This window comes from Xiphophorus maculatus, chromosome 5 (assembly GCF_002775205.1).
Source record: "Xiphophorus maculatus strain JP 163 A chromosome 5, X_maculatus-5.0-male, whole genome shotgun sequence".
Classification (NCBI taxonomy): Eukaryota; Metazoa; Chordata; class Actinopteri; order Cyprinodontiformes; family Poeciliidae; genus Xiphophorus; species Xiphophorus maculatus.
In genome coordinates, this window is record NC_036447.1 from 11710429 (window position 1) to 11731692 (window position 21264).

General features: G+C 42.5%; 1 long non-coding RNA gene across 1 annotated transcript in view; it reads left to right on the forward strand.

Moving 5' to 3' along the window:
- LOC111608646 overlaps positions 1-19624 on the forward strand; it is a 37932-nt gene extending 18308 nt beyond the window's left edge. The window contains exon 3 of the long non-coding RNA XR_002752786.1: positions 18466-19624. This is a non-coding gene — a long non-coding RNA (uncharacterized LOC111608646). The remainder of the gene's footprint in view (positions 1-18465) is intronic.
- Positions 19625-21264: the final 1640 nt, after the last annotated feature.

Sequence of the window (21264 nt, forward strand, 5' to 3'; positions counted from 1 at the left end):
AATGAGTCATCACTGGGTCGTTTATCAAGATAATTATCCAAAATATTTGGCCAAATCAACACAGAAATGGTTGACCAGTCACAAAATGAGCCTTATTCAATGATCCTTCTAGTTCCTGGACCTAAATCCAGGTCCAAGAACTAGACCTGGATGTAAAACATATGCTTTATGTTTTAAAAATAAATGTATTTAATTTATTTACTTTAAGTCTTGAGCTCGAATTGTACCAAACTACAAGAAAAGCTGTGTGTAATCTTTCAAGCCAGTCCTAGGGTTGCACATTTTTCTTCTGTCATTTGTTTTAAAGTTAAGGTAATTTAAAACAAATGACAGATGCCATTAACCTACGTTACTTCCACATAGGTGGTTTGAGAATTATTACTTTTATCTTTTGAGTTTGGAGAAAATGTGTAGGTTATATGGGCTTGTGTTGTTCTGTTTCACTGCATGGATTTTCTACAGAGAATTACTTGAATCATTTTTCGAGTCTTATTTATTTTTTATTACTTTCATCGAGGATTTAAGCATTTTAATCACTTTGTGTTAATTCTTAGAACAAATAACCCAAATAAATACATATTCACAAAACAAGACACCCCTATTTATAAATCAGATTTTGAAATGTGTTTTGTGCCTAACTGTCTCTGGCTTTTAAAACATTTACACAGCATTTCATTTTTGTATGTAAAGATTACAGCTCTAAGGTAAAGTTTGTGCAAAGAAAGGTGAGCCGAGTCTGAGAGAGAAAACTTTAGATTGGTAGCACAGCACTGGCTAACATTTACTTGCACTTATTTGTTTGGTGTAATAGATGAAGTAAACCTTTCGGGACTTTGAAGAAGACAACTTTTTTGTTTTATGCTTCACTGATTGCGTTGATAGAGACTAGTTTTCCAACCATTCTGAGACAAAGAGCAAAACGCTGCATTACAAATGCTGAGGCAAAGTCTCTTAAGATTAATGTCCCCATAAGCCTGTGAATGAAGGATCATAATTTGAGGAGTGAAATTAATCAGTGTAACACGGGTAATTGAAATAATGAAAGTGATGAAACTACTGTTAATCATTCCAGTACCCTCAATGCCAGAGCGGACAACTTTAAAAGCAACTGAAAGACCAAACCATCAGCTAATTTTCTAATAAGAGAATTATGAAAATAACACAAGCAGGGCTATCTAGAAATATTACAGTTTACAATTAAATGTTGCTCTTAGCAATTCATAGCCCTTTGTGGCTGTATACAAATATTTTAAAGCAACATTATGGCATCTCTGTAAAGGTTAAGACATAAATTTGATATATTCAACCCTAGGGGATGTGACACCCATCTGATTCTCAACTTGAAGCTCTAAACTTTGAATTGAATGAACCAGACTTGAAGCTTATAGAGCCAATTCTTAAGTAAGTTAATAAAAAACAAAACAAAATAAAAAACAAACAAAAAAAAACAAACAATGAGCTAACCGGCTTGGTTCCTCACAGCCAGACAGCCATATTTATATCAATGGCAAAAACTGCCCGAGTAAGTTGTAATAAATACTTGTTATTTGAAAAAAAAATTAAAATACATACAATAAACAAACACATTTATCCATAAGCTAATTATTTAAAAATTACAATACTTTATAAAGTATTTACAAAACTACCATCATTTAAATGTATTATTTGTTAGAAGCATATATGATTATTTCAGGATCTGTTGAATTATTTCACTGTGATGCAGCATGACGTCCGAGGCGATAAATCTGACATAAACAATGCAGTTGGTTGGTGGTTAATCTGCTGGGCTGGCGGACCAATCAGAAGTTAGGGTGTATTTGACAAAGCAAGAAACAGCTTAAATTATTTCCTGTAGCATCAGAAATATAAGTGATTAATTAAATATGTAAATAATTTCATATGGTTTCCCACACATAATTAATTCAAGTTGAAATGACACACTTTATTCAGTTAACTACATGCTTAATAAATTATTGACAGATTTATATAAATGTTGAGCCATTTTATTCAGTTAATGTATTTATCACAGTTTTTCTAATCACTCTATTAAACAGAATTATTCATTTGACATTATTTATTCATTAGATTGCAGCACTTTGCCCATCAATACTTCAATACTTCATACTCAAATCATTTAAATTGTGTCTTTGAACATATAGTGATGAAACCAGATGTGTACACATACTATAACTAAAAGGTAACTAACCTTTTTCTGTTTTAGGTCAGTTAGCCCACACATGGGCTGCCAGCTAACACGCTGCGTAAAGTTGTTGCAAAATTCAGCTGCCAATAAATGATGTATTAACTGAGTAGAAAAAGTCACATCTCTCACTCTACCCATTTAATAGTGTTTGACCAAAGTTTCAAAGGGATTCATGACTAGTTGTAAATTTAGACTTTAATTGAGAAACATTTATTTTAAGTATAAAAACAATACAGCAAAAATACTGTAGGCTGTTTGGTTTTTATACATTTAAATAAAATATCACATGCATACAAGGCAATGCATTCTGAGTAAATGACGTATGGTTGGTCTGATTCAGTCAAAATAGGAAACGTTGTTAAGCAGTTTCAATTTGAACTGGGGCGTGTTGAAATTGATGGGAATGTAGAAAGCAAGAATGCTATTTATGCCAGTAATATCTATATTTGTGAATATTTTCTTACTTTCAAGCACTGTACTGTAGTTTTATTTCAAGTTATAATTGAAAGTATAATTTTATTTATTTATAGCACTCAAAGTTTTGTGTTCCCTAACTCTGACCATGTTTTTACACTTATGCACATTGTAGTCTATGCTGTTGCAATCAGGCAACACTACATTGCTTAGACACCTTACCCCATGGTAGTTAATGGAAAATGGCCAAATGCGCATTTTCTATGAGGCAACATTTTAAAAGGCTTCTCTTAACTGACTGAAAACACATCTACTGACTTTAGTGACCTAATTTTGTCAAAATGCTCAGTACAGCTTCAGGGCTTTGGCTGCAAATGTTCTGTCTCCTCAAGTTTTCAACCAGTGAATAAAGCAGTTTGTTAAGAAGTCGGAGGCAGTTAACAGACTATTTGCAAATTATGAAGACTGTCCAGGCAGTCATCCAACCTCCCTCTAGTTCTTCCATATTCCTGGTAACATTAAAGAGACCTTGAATATCATAGCAATGAACAAAAGTGCATCCTACAAGGATAAGCAAAGGTGTGGAGACGCCCTTGGACCAAAGAGAATTAGACTGCAAATACATGACAGGGGACAGCTGTGTCATTTTAACCATTCTTAAAATATGAAAAATTTATATTTTGTGCAGAACTGTTTTCCTTTACTAGCTCTGCTGGCAAGGATGTGCCAAATGCCATAAAATAAACGAACATTTTATGGCAGTAGCAAAATTTCACTGTAAAAATATGTCCCAAAATACAACGTTTAGCTTAAACATTTCATTAACATAGGAAATTACATTCTTGTTTTCTTTAGAAAAATAATTGTTGATGAGAATGTTAAATTGCAATTTAATTTTCTTCTACACAGAGTACAACTGTTGTTTACAATTAAATAAAACACAATATTTAAGATTAGAATATCACATCAGACAAAAAAAAAAGCATTCATAAAAAAAGAAACGTGTATGTTTGAATGATTTACACCTGTATTTTCAAAACTTGTTTCTAATCTGACAAGTCTCATAGGAAGGCATGTTCTAATTTATTAAATGTGACTATGTTTGTTCGAATCATGCAATTCCTTTTTAGAAAGATCAAGACTAATACAAAACAGTTTAATACTTTTTTCAGTTCTGAATGTTCCTAAGATGTTACATAACAGAGATATGTTTTTGGAAAATGGTGTTCAGGTCCATTTCTCTTCACTGGCATCATTCATGCAAGAACTCCCACTGCTTTACTGCATCAGGTGAAAATACAAGCCCTGACTTACAAACCTGTCAGTTCTGACAAGATAAGGGTGTGGTCATCAGTGTCTCTGACTTTGTTTGGGAGTCTATCAATCAGTAATCTGGCAGTATGTTCACAGGGTATTTTATCTATGTGCCACCTTTGAAGTATCATGGATCAACTCATTTGGCACTGCGTTGCTTTTCCTGAAATCCGTTCCAAGAGTGGTGGAGCAACATGCCAAAAAGCCACAAACTGGCAATTTGATCAAAGCAATGCAAGGACTATGTATCACAGTAAACAAAAGGGAGTGGTGGGCTAAAGGTTAGATGTCAGAACAAATCGGCGGAAAGTTTTTAGACTGTTGTTGTTTTTAAATATTTTGCTGCATTTCATTATTTTGTGCTGATAATAAAATCTGCAGCTTAATTTTTTAAAAGTCATATCATCATGAACATAAAAACCATACAACCGATAAATTGCCTTTAAAAAAATCTGTTTTTGCATGAAGAAAAACAGAGGTAAAAAAAAGAAATGAAAATAAAGAAAAAAGGGAGAAACAAAGAAACAAATTCAAAAATAGTTTTGCAGTAAAAGCAACATGTTGAAGTTTAGCAGAATGCAACTGACAATTAAAGCAGTTCACAATCATGGAATCATTTACAACAAAACAGTTCATTTGCTGGACAACTGAACCCTGAACATGTAGAACCACCTTTGGCTGCAAGTTTTATGGCTAGCTTGTTTTCTCACCAGCAGGTGAACTGTAGCTGTAGCCTCAAGTCTTTTATAGCCTCTTGTTTTCTGCCTGGGTTACTATGTTTATTTCCCCATCCATCTACAAATCAGCTCTGACCTGCAGATAAAAAGTTTCCCCACAGCATAATACCACCACCACCTTATTGTAAATAGAGGGTGATGTATTAAGGGTGGATGCAGAACTAGTTTTTTGCAATCTACTATTTTGTCTATGAGGTATTTGTTGTAGTCCTCAGTCTCTCTCTCATCATGTAACCTTCTTTTTTTGCAACCATCATTAATACAATAATAGGTGGAGGCTGATGTCTTTCACCTTTCATTTTAAGAGAATAGGAAGTTAAATTAAACTTAATTGCTACAAAAGGCTACATAATGACACATTTTAGAGGGTTGTTTTTTTCATTTGACAGACCATCAAAAGTTTGCACAAATCTCCAAGAGCCCGAGGAACTAAACAAACATACTAATATTCTCGTAGGAAGCCTTTTGTTTAATATTTGGATCAGCGTTACTAAAGGGAGAAAACAGAGACAAAGGAACACATCTATATTTCATAATACATGCTCGCTTATCAAATGACAATATTCCAGTGACCTCAATATGTCTAATCTACATTTGTGTATAAATATTTTTTCAAAGCAAACAGCCAAAATTAATTTGTCATTCTAAACAACTGCTCAGCCTGGAGCTGGCAAATGGCAGCAACTGACAGCTGACTGTTTGTATAAACTGTTCACTATTTTGAGAATTTTCAAGGATAAAAGGGACATCTGAGTTTACTCCAGAATTTTAGGATGAATTTAGACTCTGTAATTAACACAGCACTAGTTACTGAAAATGACTTAGTCACTTGATTGAGAGTGCTTCACAGGTGCTATTAAAAATAATGCTTAATTAATTCCCAGGTTCCAGATTATGCACACAAAAACACGAATAAACTCATTTAATTAAACCGAAAAGAAAACATCATAAAAATTTTGATTTACAAGGTTGTCTCCTGTTTTCAACCCTAAGTACAACTCAGATATTGACTGGATGCAGGTGATGTGAACAGTTTGACACACAAAAACACCTGGGATGTGGTAAAATAGGTTCTTTCTGAGCTCAGAGGTATATATTATTAAGTTGCAAGTTGGAAAGAATCCCCGTTTTTATACTTGCATATTTACTTGTTCCTAGCCAGTGTAAAACATTTGTGTACGTAAAAGCACAATCAAAGCACATATCTCTTCTGGTTGCTCTGCTCATGTTAACTTCAGGTAATTCAGGTTCCATTCACTTGAGTGTGCCTGTTTGTTTGGAACCAGCTAAAGTTATGTCAAAACACTACTGCTGCGGAGCCTAAACTGTGAAGTCTTCATGAACAGTACAGAACACCTAAGAAGCCTTTACTGGAACTGGTGGGAGGACTCCACAAGAAGCAAAGTGAGTAGGCAACAATAAAGGAAATTTGGTGGGTCCACTGTATTGCTTGAGGAAAGCTACTGAGTGGGAGACAGTTGAGTTGTTGCCCAGAGAGATGCTCCTTTTAGCAACCATTATAAATCTACCTCAGGTTCTGTGATCTTGAAGTTTGCAGAGCTCCTCGGGCCAACATAGTGTAAAGAGAACGAAAGTTACTACCGTAACTACGGTTCTATGAATCCCGGATGACCGCCAGAGGCGGTGCTTCAAGCACTGAATGATCATTCTTGCGCATGCGCAGGTCGAGTACTAATGACAACAAAGTCACCTGTGACCTGCCGGGGACCCACGTGACTCTATATAGTCACGTGGCACCCGGCAATCAATCCCTCAATCTTCTCGCGAAAGCAGAGATTCCGAGGGACCAAGCACTCTGGCGGTCATCCGGGATTCATAGAACCGTAGTTACGGTAGTAACTTTCGTTCTATTTCATCCCTACTGACCGCCAGAGGCGGTGCTTCAAGCACTGGATGACTCATATCAACAAGGTCACGAGGAATCAGCAACAAGGAACAGCGACTACACCACCCACCTAATGTGATGTAGAGGCATGCTGCTCCAAAATTCCTTGAAGCGGATGGGGCGCAGCCACATTCACCCTGTAGAACCGAGTAAAGGTACTAGGTGATTTCCAGGAGGCCGCACGGCATATAACATCCAATGGCACCCCAGTCATGGCAGCAAACGACGTCGACATGCCCCGTGTAGAGTGGCACTTCACTCCCGCCGGCCGTGGCCGGTCCTGCAAGGCATAAGCCTTGGAGATCAAATCCACAACCCAGTGTGCAAGTCGCTGCTTGGAAAGTGCCTGCCCTTTCCGTGAGCCAGCGTAGCAAACAAAAAGGCTATTAGTCTTTCGGAAGGATGCCGTGGCATCGATATACGTCTCAAGGGCACGAACAGGACACAGTGGTTCAGAGGGGCTCCCGGTGTCAAGCCGAGCAAGATGGAGCGGCTGGGTACTGCCAGCCGCCAGTGATACCTTAGGAATAAATGCAACGTCAGACCACAGTGTAACACCCGAGCCATCAGGAGTCCACCGGCAGCAGGGCTCGGCTATCGAGAGAGCCTGTAATTCCCCCACACGTTTAGCAGAAACCATAGCTAAAAGGAACGCCGTCTTTAGTGAGAGCCATTTGAGGTCTGCCGATGCCAGGGGCTCAAATGGGAGGGACCGAAGAGCCTCAAGCACAAGAGAAAGGTCCCAGGCCGGTGCCACAGGGCGGTTGGGTGGGTGCAAACGCCGAGCACCCCTTAAAAACAGTACAACCTCTTTGTCTCGGCCCACAGAAAAACCATTCAGCCCAACATGCCAACAGGAAATGGCAGCCACATACACCTTTAAGGTAGATGGAGACCGTCCTTGATCCAGCAATGCCTGCAGGAAGGTCAGGATGTCCGAAACTGAACACTGCACCGGGTCCTGCCCCCTATCACGGCACCAGGTCGCAAAGACCGTCCACTTGTTAGCATAGACAGCTCGCGTGGACGGTGCCCATGCATTAGCCATCGTATGCCCTATGGACCCAGGGTATCTTGAGAAGGTGGACCCCGGCCCTGCAGGGGCCAAATCCAGAGCTGGAGCCGGTCCGGTTCGGGGTGCAAAATCTGACCCCCCACCTGGGAAAGAAGATCTCTCCTGGAGGGGAGACGCATTGGCGAGCCGGAGCTGAGCTCGCACAGTAGAGGAAACCAAGTCCTCGCTGGCCAGTAGGGGGCCACCAGCAGAACCCTGTGCCCCTCCTGACGCACCCTGAGGAGAGTCTGAAAAAGGAGGCCGAATGGCGGAAAGGCATAAAGGAGGGCCCGGGGCCAGTCGTGTGCCAGGGCATCGCGGCCCAGAGGGCTGGTGTTGTCCAATGAGAACCAAAGGGGACAGTGAAATGCGTCCCTTGAGGCAAAGAGGTCCACGGCCGCCCTGCCAAAGACCGTCCAGATGCGCTCCACTACCTCTTGGTGAAGCTTCCACTCCCCTGGAAGCGGCTTCCGACGGGATAGAAAATCTGCTGGCACATTCTCCGGCCCTGGTATGTAGGCTGCTCTGAGGCTGGCTATGCATGGAGCTGCCCAGGTCAGAAGCCGTCGAGTCAAGCACAACAGTTTCCTTGACCTGGTTCCCCCCTGGTGGTTGATGTGAAAAACCACTGTGGTGTTGTCTGACCTCACCAGCACATGCTTCCCCTGCAAGCCTGGAAGAAAGCTCTGAAGAGCCAGAAAGACAGCCTGTAACTCTAGGACATTGATGTGTTCCCTGCTCAGCCGCCGGGACCATGTCCCCTGTGCCATTTGACCCCGCCAAGTCGCACCCCAGCCCGTGGAGGATGCATCCGTAAACACAACTTCCCGACGACACGGGAGGGAACCGAGCGGGACCCCTGTGGTCATAAACAACCTCACCCTCCATTGGGACAGAGACTGAAGACACTGAGGCCCCACCCGAAGTCTGCGGAGACGATGAGTGTACCGTGCGGGATCCAGATTCAAGCTGTTCAACCACATCTGGAGGGGCCGCAATGACAGCAGCCCCAAGGGCACTACGGCAGACGCAGCTGTGAGCATGCCCAAAAGTCGAAGATACCGCACAAGAGGCGGTGCCATGCCGCGCCCGAATTCCGGGAGCATGCTCAATATACTGTCCACCCGCTGGGGTGACGGGCAAGCAGCCATTGAGATGGAATCCATGGCAATGCCCAGGAAGACAGTCTCCTGTGAGGGAGTCAGAGTGCTTTTCTCCATGTTCACCTGCAAGCCCAAGCATCCCACATGATGGAGCACTAACCGAGTATCCCGAACCGCCTGGTCCTGTGTCGCGGCACAAATGAGCCAGTCGTCCAGATATGGGAGGATCCTCAATCCTTGTGCCTGCAGAGGAGAGAGGGCCGCCGCAACACATCGGGTGAACACCCTGGGAGACAGTGAAAGTCCGAACGGGAGGACCCTGAACTGGAAATGCCTCCCCTGAAAAGCAAAACGAAGAAACCGCCAATGGGGCGGAGCGATTGGGATGTGAAAATAAGCATCCCTGAGATCTACGGAAGTGAACCAATCGCCTGGGGAAATCGCCTGCCACACTTCCTTGGTGGTCAGCATATGAAAGGGCATGACCTTCAAGTACACATTCAGGCCTCTGAGGTCCAAGACTGGACGCAGGCCCCCGGTCTTCTTCGGAACCAGAAAATACATGGAATAAAAGCCCCCTGGATCCAGCAGGGGGTCCACAGGCACTATAGCACCCTTGGCCAGCAAGGTGCAGATTTCTTGGTTCAGTGCCTGTGCCTTCACCGGGTCGCAGATCGCAGTCATCCTGACCCGGCCAGGGATAGGTGGCCGGCGGCGGAATTGAAGACGGTACCCCCGGGACAGGGTGGACAACACCCACAAGTCCGGGGTGTGGGCAGCCCAGAAGCTGAGCTGACCCGGGGAAAAATAACCGACCGCCGGCCCTAAGGCATCATCTGCGGGCCCCCCGGCCCTTCGAAGGCCCGGGAGGACGTCGGCCAGACTGCGCGGCTCGAAAGGGATGAAAGGACCTCGTCCCAGCTTGGTCTCGAGCCCTGTTTCTCCGATCTGGAGCAGGTCTCTGGACCGATCTCTGACCTGGTACCAGCCCCTGGGGCTCAGTGGAAGAAGGAGAAGGCCCTGAGGACCTCCGTGAAGGACCCGCAGCCGCCCAGGTGCTGACTGGCTGGCGATCACGTCTGTGAAGCCCTGCCAGCTGTTGCCTCGTTCTAGAAGCCTGAGCTGTACGGTCCAAGGCGTCCAGTGCCGCAGAACCAAAAAGTTCCCCCGGAACCACAGGCAGGGCCCGGAGGGTCCTCCTACAAGGCTCAGTAAGTGGTGACTGCGCCAACCAGACTTGGCGGCGAGCGTGAACCAGTGTGGATAGTGTGCGTCCAAGTTCCCTCGACATAAGAGCAAAGGCCTGCAGAGATGCATCAACCAGGCCTTGCGTGGCATGATCCAGTGGAACAGATTCCAAGGAGGAAGACAGGGCCAGCATAAGATGGGATAGAGAGTTCCCAATCCGGCCCATGCGGGCCCCAGAGTCATAGGCCTTGCAGAGAAGGTCATCGGTAATACGGCACTGAGGACGCGGACAACGGGCATTGGACCGCAAAGCCTCATCAGGTGGGATAATAAGAGAGGCAATGCCCGGTTCCACCGCTGGCATCTGCCCCAAGCCAACCTTGGGGGCCTCCAGCATAGCTGCCAGGACCCTGCCATCCGTCGTCAGACGCGAAAGCGCCTTGGTGTCTGACCAGCAAGCATGGAGTTCCCGCACGTACTCCGCCGAGGGAGGAACCATAAAGGCAGTCTCTGACCTACTGCGCTTAAAGAAGGCGCTGGAAGCCGTAGGCTGGGCCTGAGGAACACTAATCTGTAAACGGGCAAGAGCCGTTCTAATAGCGGATGTCACAGATTCCGCCGTATCCTCCTGGGAGGCAATGGAGTCCGACCCAGAGGCCCCGGAGCCCAGCTCCGGCAGGTCCTCACAGAAATGGGTGCCAGAGGCCGCCACAGAAACAGCATCATCGGCGTTGACTGACATTTCATCCTGCTCGGAAGGGAGAGCCGGGCCGCGATCATCAGCAGTCTGAAAGGACTGGAGGAGGGCTTTCATTTGGGCCAGTTCAGTAGTGAGATGATCCACTCTCGTGGACAACCGCCCTGCATCGGTCCGTCTGGCTCGTTTTGTCGGTACCGAAGGTGCAGCCACAGTAGACCGTTTGCACATCGCTTTCCCCATCGGCAAATGAGTACGCGGCGCAGCGCCCGCCCAGTCGGTAGGCTGCTCCAGCGCAGCCAACCGATCCAGTCTGACTGACCGGGGCATGACGCAACAGTTGGGGCAAGCGTTATCTGACAGCGCCTCCCGGAGATGTTCCACACCGAGGCAGGAGGGACACAAGTCATGTCCGTCGTCGGGCTGAAGTGGAGCCAGACAGGACGAGCAGCATAAATTATCCAGCATCATACCGCTGAAAGGCGTGATTAGCCTGCCACCAACAGAAGTCAACACGAGCAGAAAACGCTACCGGCGACTCCGTTGCAGAAAACCCCCCGTAGAGGTTCCAAACTCAGCATGAGCAGAACGCCACTAGCAAATCGATAATCAACCAAAGATGAACTCAGCACGAGCAGAGACGCCACTGGTGAGTCAGATAAACAACAGCAAAGTAAAATGGACTCAGCCCGAGCAGAAAACGCTACTGGGGAGTGTAGATAAACAACTGTAGAAGAACTCAACGCGAGCAGAAACGCTACTGGTGAGTGTAGATAAACAACTGTAGAAGAACTCAACGCGAGCAGAAAACGCTACTGGGGAGTGTAGATAAACAACTGTAGAAGAACTCAACGCGAGCAGAAACGCTACTGGTGAGTGTAGATAAACAAACTGAAAACTCAGCGCGAGCAGAAACGCTACTGTGAGACAAAAGAGCCACAAAAGAGGCAAATCAAAGCGAACAGTAAACTACTGCTGAGAAAAGAACAAAAACTTACCAGTCACCGCGGATCTGGTAAGGTGAAAGCAGCTTGTGCAGCCCCTGGAGGGCGAGACTTACCCGCAGCTCCGACCAAACCCGGTCACGGGGCTACCAGCAACAAGCAGCTAGGAAATTAGTGGTATACACAGAAGCAACCGGCTTCACACGACCACACACCTGTCCTCAACACACCTGCGCGCGAGAAGAACAAAAGGATTGATTGCCGGGTGCCACGTGACTATATAGAGTCACGTGGCACCCGGCAGGTCACAGGTGACTTTGTTGTCATTAGTACTCGACCTGCGCATGCGCAAGAATGATCATTCAGTGCTTGAAGCACCGCCTCTGGCGGTCAGTAGGGATGAAATAGAACTCAATATTCAGAGATCCCAGAGGCAAGACACAACAGAAGCCAGTGTAATTACAGGGTTCGCATTAGATTAGGATGTGCAACATCTTAAAGCAACATCAGAATTAATTACAGGAAGAAATCATTTCAAAGATGAAATTTCCACATTTGGGAGTGAACTTCAACTTCTGAAAAACTATTGAAAAGGGACAAACATGGTGACCCAAGCCTTTCACATTTTGTCTTTTTACAACTTCACATTTTAGTATATTTGATAAGGACTTTATGGTAGACCATCACTGAAATATTGCTAAATTGTGTCATGGAAAGAAAATGATATATCACCTACATCTTCTGACCCATGGTCATGAAGGGCTTATCCCTAGATCTATCTGTTGAACTGGGTCCAGCATCGGAGAGACTGACCCACCGGATCTACACCATCCCTGTCATTATCAGACAATATGTTTGACTTAATCAACAATTAATTAACTTGCTGTAGCCACTTTAAGAAACGCCGCAGTACAGTGAAGTTATCCAGAGGTCTGGGATCACAGCCAGCATTAAGTGCAATATTGCCTTTCATCCTGAATGGCACTATTAACAAGACCAGTTGATACACTGTGGGAGAACAGGCTAACATTATAAGCCAGTTTGCAACAATATTGTCCGGTTTTCCAAGCATAATTGGCTTAACTGGATTCATATTACTGTAAGGGTTCCATATGACAATTAAGTAGTGTATATTAATAGAAAGCATGTGCATTCTATCAATGTGCAAGTCATACGTGACTCCAACAAGCAGCTGTCATAATAGCACACTGGCCTGGCTCAATCCATGACTCTTATCAAGCTGCAAAGCAGGAACTGTAGATAGGCGCTACAGTCGTAGAGCCGTGATTAATAAAGAGAAAATTGCTTTTGTGTGTGTGTGGGGGGGGGTGCATGGTTTTTAAATCCATATTGTTTGGCATATGCCATTTTTTACTTTTGGGTATATGTAAACTTTAAACATAGATCCTAACCAATGTGTCATCAATGAAAAATCAGAACCCTTAATGGTGGTCACATTCATTTAAACATTTCTATTTTGCCAACCTTTAAACCATTGTCATGTTTCTGTTGGGTGGTTGTTTACACAGAAGCAAGTGATTATTTACTTAAATTGAGACAGGAGGTAATGCTCCAATAATGGTCTTTGTGTTTGAAACTGAGAATGAAACATGTAAGCATTTCTGCTCATACTCTGCTTGGAGAATCTCTTTTAAAAATAAAAGTAAAGCAATGCAAAGTAAAAAAAAATACTATTTTTATTTAGTTTTACACTGTGTTTCTTTTCTAAAACATCTGCAGAAGAAGTCAATGTTTTTCCAGTCAGCTGAACAGTTAGCTTCGGACTCCAGAACCAACTAATCTGGATTCACAATAAATGAAGATGGAAAAAGAGTTATCTACTCTGGGTAAGATAAACTATGTGTGACATTTCAGAGGCAAACGTCAAAAATCGAGAACTATCCCTTTAAGTAAGGAAAATCTTATTTTGCCGGATCCCAGGTCTGACCAGTCATTAAAAGAGCTCTCCAGCTGTCTGCTGCAGATAAATTACTGTCTGCTGATAACAGCTACACAGAACCCTACTTTAAACAAAGTTCAAACTATCCCCTTTTTCTTTAGCAAAACGGTTAAGCAAATTTATCAATCAAGCTTTGATACGTTACTTAAAATGAAATGTCAATTGTGTATGTTTTATTATATATTGCTTTGATTTGTTGAAGCTGTCATTTAAGCAGACTACTGAAACACACATGCACAGATATCCCACATACACATAAACATTGCCGATGCTACACCCCAATGAATGCTCGGAGACGGTGAGAAAGTGACTGATTGCCTAATTTTTTTTTTTTCAATCAGAAAGAAACACAGAAGAGAGAGCTGTCATCTTTCCTCTGCCAACGGGATATATATAGCAAGTAGGTTCTCTTAAAAGTCAAGATGAAAACATTTGCTTTGTTTTCAGTGCATAGCTGTAACACGGCTTTGAAACCTGAAGCAGGGAAAAGATGCTCCTTCATGTCTCCCTCAGTAAGCAGGAGAATAACGAACAACAAGAAGGTTCTTCTGAAATGCCTGACCTAATATTTGACAGATCGTCAAGAGATTTGTATCCAGGGACCAAAACCAGGTTTACAGCCAAGATTCGCTCATATTATATTTTATTGTAGGATTTTATTGAGTTTCTTTATACAGACCACCAATATAAAATGATCTAAACTGATTTCTTACGTTCTTTTCTGAGCTGTCCTTTACTTTAAACAAGGCACAGCCAATCAAAGCCCGTCCTCGCTTCCTAACCGCTGGAGTCAGACTCACACAGCCGTCCTGCAGCAAACCGCCAGCAGTCATAGCAGAGCCATTGCACTCTGTGTCCATAGTGCAAATGCATCACACATTTGCAAAGCTGTAAAACGCTATTGATCAATGCTTTCCACGCTCACAATAACCACTCCGGATTCACAACAAGGAGTTGTGAGTGAGATGATTTTATACTCAAATGTGACCAAGCTGTACCAAATGGAAATTCGACTGCAGTAGCCACTGTTCAACTCAAGGAGGGCAGCCTTAAGCTGGTTTTAGGCCAAATATTGCAGCATTAGACGATTTACAAGAAAATGTTGCAATTTGATCAAAAACCATAACATAGCACCCTTCAGGACTTATGCAATTTATCTGCAAAATGTTGATTTGGGACTTAGTTACTCTAAATCCCAAGCTGTCTTGAGTTGACCCCCTTTTTCAGGGCTAAGTACTTCTCTTCGATATATATTTCCCTGACTGTAAATCCAAGTAATACTACAAAAATGCAATGAAACATAAATCACATCATTGAACATCATATAACCTAATAAAGGAACATTAAACAGCTGCTGTCAAGAAGCTGTTCATAATGAATTATGACAGGCTTTCATTAATGTTTCCACTGCACTTTACTGTCTACCTGCTGTTTTTGTATACCTATCTGTGCACTCGGGTCCTCATTTTAACCTACATTTCTGACAGAGGCTGCAAATGACTTAAGACTAGGGCTGGTTCACTTTCCAGCAGGACATTACCTTAAACAAACAGCCAGAGCTACAATGAAAAAGGTTAGATTAAAGCATGTTAATGTCTTAGCCCAATAGAAGAACAGACCTAAAATTGAACATCATCCACACTTTATCATTGCTGTTCTCCTTTCAATGTGAATGAGCCTGAGTTCTTTGGAGTCAAAGAAAAGTGTAGAAATTACACTTTCTACATAGCTGGTAGAAACTGTTAGGGTACGAGTACAGATACATGTCACACTTTTTTTTTTTTTTGTAAAAGCCATGTATCATTTCCCTTTCACTTCACAGCTATCCACTTCTTCATGTTGGTCTATCTAAAATCCCAATAAAATACATGAAAAATACATGGCAAAATGTGAAAAAGCTCTAGGCGTGTAAATTTAATCTCGCAAAGCATTGTAACTCATCTGTTCATTTTGGTAGCTCTATAACTTACTCCAGTTCTTTTTTTCCTTTCTTTTTTTTGCAAAGCCAGCTGCATTAGTTGGCAGGTGAGAATGAAACAAAAATATTGATTCAGGACAAACAAGTAGCTGCCGACTGCCTGACTAGGCAGAACTTTAAACGTAAACAGAATAAAAATAGCAGCATTGATTGTAGCAAACAGCCACTACCACACTGACGTGGACACAACTGGTAAGTAAATAAAATGCTCTGATTCAAATATAAAATGAAGGAGCACTGTTGGGACTGTTTGTTATCTGTCACTTTAGATTTGCTGAGTAAATCCCTGCGCCCCATCCCTTTACCTTCTCATAAGGCTCAACATACCCCAGTTCTCAGAGGAGCTAATCTCACTAAGTAATCTTAAAGATGCACGAACACGGAGGGGGAAAGTCCTGGCTTCGGAACTTAAAGATGCACAACACAAAACTCCAAATACTGTATGCATGCATTTATTAATCCTTTCTGGCAAGTAATCTTGCTATGTTTATGCACCGGGCTAATCTTCATTTCCTCTGCTGGGGGACTGAGGACGAGACGCCCACTTGCAGGTAAGCCTCGTTCCCAAGTGCCGGCCATAGCTGCTAATCCTAGTTCCAGATATGGATGAGACAAACTGGAGAAACAGAGAGAGGATTTTAATGTTGACATGTGTTTGCGTCAGTTTGGATGCGTGACTGGAAAGCAGACAACAGAAAAGCAGACTTTGATGAGTTTTAAATGTCAGTGACTTATGTTTTTAAACAGGTCAAAATGTCAAATCTTTAGACATGTTACTGTCGGTTTATTTGTAAAGTAAAATTTTGTATCAATATACAGTGTCATTGCTACATTATGATTGCATATATTTCAATGGGAACATATATGATAGACCAAACAAACTAGTGAACTGTTTTATAATTAAAAGGGAAAGGTTTGACACTGTTCTGCATATAAAAATGCACATCAAGGGATGAAAACATTTGCAAAATGACTCAAACTCTGTAAAACAAGACAGACTCCACACAACATAGTTTGAATTTAGATATGAACTGTCACCAGGTTATTCTAACAATTCAAGGTTCCTCCCCAAGGCAAGTCGAGCACAACCCTCAGTTGCTTACTGGTATTCATATTCAAAATATGTGTCTCCATTGTAACTACGACTGAGTGACTGTAGCTTTAGTGTGAAGTGCGTTGAGCGGTCTGTGCAGCCAGAAGAGCCAATTCAAGTTAAGGACAGTTATCTAAACAGCACCATTGTAGTTTCAGCTTTATGCTTAAGGTTGTTGACCTGCTGCAAGGTGAACCTTCACCTCAGCCTGTAGTAGGTTTTCTTCAGAGTTGACCTGTATTTTGTGGCATCAAAGTAAAAAGGTATCAGTACAAATTCAACACTTCAGAGATTTTCGTCTTATAAAAACATTTTATGTTGTGTTGGGCTGTTCAATAAACACCTAAATAAAAATACTTTGAGGATTGTGGTTGTCGTGACAAAATGTCAAAAATGTCAAGTTGCATACTTTTGAAATGAACTATAAAGGAATATTACCTAATCCATCAAGTTTGGGTCTGGTTCTCTTATGTATTATTTTACCAGTTAAAACAACATTTTGGTAGAGGATTTTGCCTTAATTACATCGAGACTAAGCCTAAATACTTGAATGGCGTGCACAAGTGTAACCTTCTGACTGGAAGGTTTGTGTGGTGAGTGTGCTGAGGATGTGTGTGACACAGACAGACACCGAGAGGGCAGCCTTCCTGACTCCAGAGGCCCAGAGGCTTGCTGACCTATTTCTGCCTGAGACTAGCTGCTTCATCACAGACAGTCACCAGCAGCAGCACCTGGACTGTGACTCTGTGTGTGTGTGTGACTGTGTGCAGGGGTGAACACACATGTAAGTCAGGTATTGCTGTACATCGCTTTGTTGCTCACTGATGTGAGAATACGCTCATTCCCTCCTCCTGTCTCCTTTCCTCACTCTCCAGCTTTTTCCTAAGGCAGCACTTTCCACTCTCTCACACACACCTGGACCTATGCACACACACAAACGCATCCACACAGCCACGGCTCTCGCCTCTTTCAATCTCGCAGGTGCTGCCTGCTGTGATGTCCAGTGTTGAGTGTAGCTGTATATGCGTTCGCAGCGGGACCATCCACGCACGTGCTCCCTCACACGAGCCCAGCTAGCGCGCACACACCCACACGTATCTTGGAGTATTAAATGTGTTCGCAGCAGGGTAAACCTGATTCAAACAGCTAGCCAGAAAGCCTAATGATTGATGATGAGAGTGGAATAACCGCAGCCACAGCAAAATCACACAAACAGGTTATCTGGGACCTTGAGGCCCTGAGCTGCTTTAGCATAGCAGAGGACCAGCGCTTTGAAATGTTACAGACAAAACCAAAGTCCTGCATGCATCATCCAATGTGGGCACAGATTGTGGCAGTTTTGATACAGGTCACCATATAGCATGGCCTGGCATGGGAGGCACTACTACTATTCAAAAAAGAATCGTTTGTTGTGACCCCAACACATCATCACCAGGACAGTGGCTAACTAAATCTAGGTCTAACCAAGCTTAATATCGATTTATAGACTTGATCTGGGCATCTCTTTTTAAAACTTAAACAACTTGAAAATATTGTCTTAGCTTATGAACATGGAGCTTCTGATGATGAGCTTTTAATTTTAAAATTTATAACTTGTCTAAAAGCTGGACTGGAATTAGCCTAAATTCTATATATTTCTAACCTGGCTATAACAACAACAACAACAAAAACCCCAACAGTTTCTGTCTATGTATATATTTTTTTTATTCAATGGTTAAATAATACAAAAAAACATTTAATTTCTAATATAAGTTACATAATATAAACTGCTTTTTACAAAATGGCTCGAGGGGGTGACTCTAAGCCAAGCGTTGCCTATCCCTAACCTTGCATGTTAATGCTCCTGCCTCTTTCTCCCTCTGCTTCTTTTGCAGGTACTTTGAGACAACTTTTTGCTGAAGTGCTGAGGTGGCAGGCAGGTAAGCAGGCACGTCAGCAGCGGGGCAGAGGTGCTGTTAGTCTGATGAGCAGTAAAGCTGTCAACACCAGAATAGCTGGGAGGAGATGTATTTGCTCTTATGTTTACCAAGCTAAAATCCAGTCTGCCTAATATACACCATGTTGTGCCAAATGCTACAGAACCTTTACAAGCCACATTCTAAACTTTAAAGAGTGAAATATGATGTGGGGTGAAGCTCAACTCTCACAAGTCGAGGCAGCCGTCGTACATCTCCTGCTGCGTTTGGAGAGCATCCTCGGCTGTCGAGGACTGGATTTGTTGTTGCGATAAACCATGATGAAGGTGTTTCTCTCGTACCAAAAAGTGTGATTGGAGTCTTTCCCACTGACGTAAGCCTGAGAGGAGCGTTCTCAAAGAAAGCAGTGATGTAATGGAATATGAAGGTACTAGTCAGTCTTCTTTTTCCTTCCTCCTCCTCTATGTCTCTGTTTCCCCCTCCCTCCTCTTCATTTCTGTTCTTCTCTTTGTTTTTTGTTTTCTCTCGCTCTTTCTATTTTTTGTCTTGGCAGCCTCTCCTGCTTTTACCCCTCCGGGATCCCTGAAACCAAACCCAACAGCTCCCTCGCTTGGTGGAAACACGAAACTACGCCAAGTGTCAGCTGCTGCTTGTGTACTCTCTGTCTTCATGTGCACATACCTTCCATCTGTCCACAAGTATACTGCTGCACATTTCTCCTCGCCATTTCATTTCATTGTGTAATATTCCATTCAGGATGCCAGATTGGTCCTTCAATGAATTGTTATTTTCTAGACACAGGCAGCTCCTCTGTCATTGTAACTGCCAAAAGCGTGAAACATTTATTGGACTCAAGTCCCCACTAAGGAATCCAACGCTAATGCTTCTCCTTCACCTCCCCTCCTCTTCTTGTCTTCCGTCCTTGTTCTCCGTCATCATCAAAGCGAGGAGCCACCAGCTCTCTTTGCCTCTGGGAGACCCCACATCGAGACACACTTTCTGTCCCAGCCTTCTCTGAAGATGCAACTGAGAAGAAAACATTAAAGTTCTTTAACAGCTCTGATGTTTCATGGCGGGGACATAAAAACAGAGCTTTTTTTCCTCAATGACTTTTGTGACTTTCTGTCTTATATATACTGTATATAAAACTTTAAAACATTCACACAGTGCTGTTTGCGCTATTTTTTCCCTGGCAAAGAAGTACAGTGTCTTAAAATAAATACATTTTTACTGCTGTAGTATGCTCATGCAGACGGACTCGGGAGTCAATCACACGCTCCGGTTTGACTCTATTACTAAAACATTGCAATTAGGTTCAGTGTATTGTGCCAGTTGGTGAAACGTTTTTCCGCATATCGAAGCCTAGCCAATTGCATCAAGTCACTGACTTTGCAACGGTGCTTCCTCCTCAATGCGGACGGAGTGACAGGGAACAGTTGATTGCATGAAGTCATAAAATTTACAACAGTGGAATAGACAAGCCTTTTTTAACAGGAAAAAATGTCCAGAAGAACCAAGTTTCAACCAATGTATGTTCAAGTAGAAGTAAAGCTTAAAAGCTCTTTTACTGGCTACATCTAAATAGGCTCTAAACCAGTAGAGAATAAAACATATATAATAGTGCATTTGGTTAGTTACAGCAATAGCTCTTTCAAAAGCATTGTCTAGAAGAAATCTGGGGTTATGCACAGAAAGACAGGTTCAAGTTAACCAAATATTTTCCTTGCTTTGACTGGTTTTTAAAAATGGTGACAGAGAAATCTAAATGCCATGTGTTATTTTGACAGATTACAGGTCTAATATCTCCGGCTGTGAGGAAACTTACTTGATGCAGATGAGCAGACACTTCCAACTTACCTCATAGAATCCAAGTAACTATATCAATCAAACAAAGGATTCCCATGAGAGCATCATTTTGACATAAACAATGTACTTAATGCATTTTTCTACCTGGGAACTGAAAATGTGTTGAAGAGTTATGGAGGCTTTGGAGTGTATTTGTGACCACAACAATTAACTCTGATCCATCAATAAGATTAATGATCACTAGGGACAAACTGGAACCTTTTAGATATACCAAACTATTGCAGTTCTCCTTAACCCTAAAGCTTTCCAAGACAATTCTGTGATTGACTGAATCCAATGAAGTACTGAGATGTAATGGAACAAACACAGGTACAGGTCTATTATCTCCAGCTGTGAGGATATCATTAGTGACTTTCAGGAGAGTTGCTTCAGTGCTATGATGAGCTCTGAAACTTGACCAAAACTCTTCAAACGGTTCATTTCCATGCAAATGCTCACACAATTGATTAGCAACTTTCCTTTTTAAGATTTTGAACAAGAAAGGAAGACTGAATCAAGGACTTCAATTTATTACTGCAAATTGTAGGCAAACCTAGTCTTGTTTGAGTAAATTTATTCAGTTGGGGAATTATCCTGGATTAAGAAATAAATCATTTTTTTCAAAGAAAAAAAAATACTTATAGCAAAATAATTAGAACCCTGAATATGTTGTGCAAATCTTCTTTTCATTTCTCCATGGGTCAGAACTTATTTTTTGCTTTGGCTCATATCAAGACCATGAATTTCCTCTAAGGGTTGATTGTGGCAAAATGTAATGAACCCATAAACAAATAGTTAAAATATTAAATAAATTGCTCTCTCTGCAAACTTCTTAAGATTAAATAATATTGAACATTGATTTAATTTGGCACTATGCAAAAAAATCTGCTTTGGTTTGACTGATAAAAAATA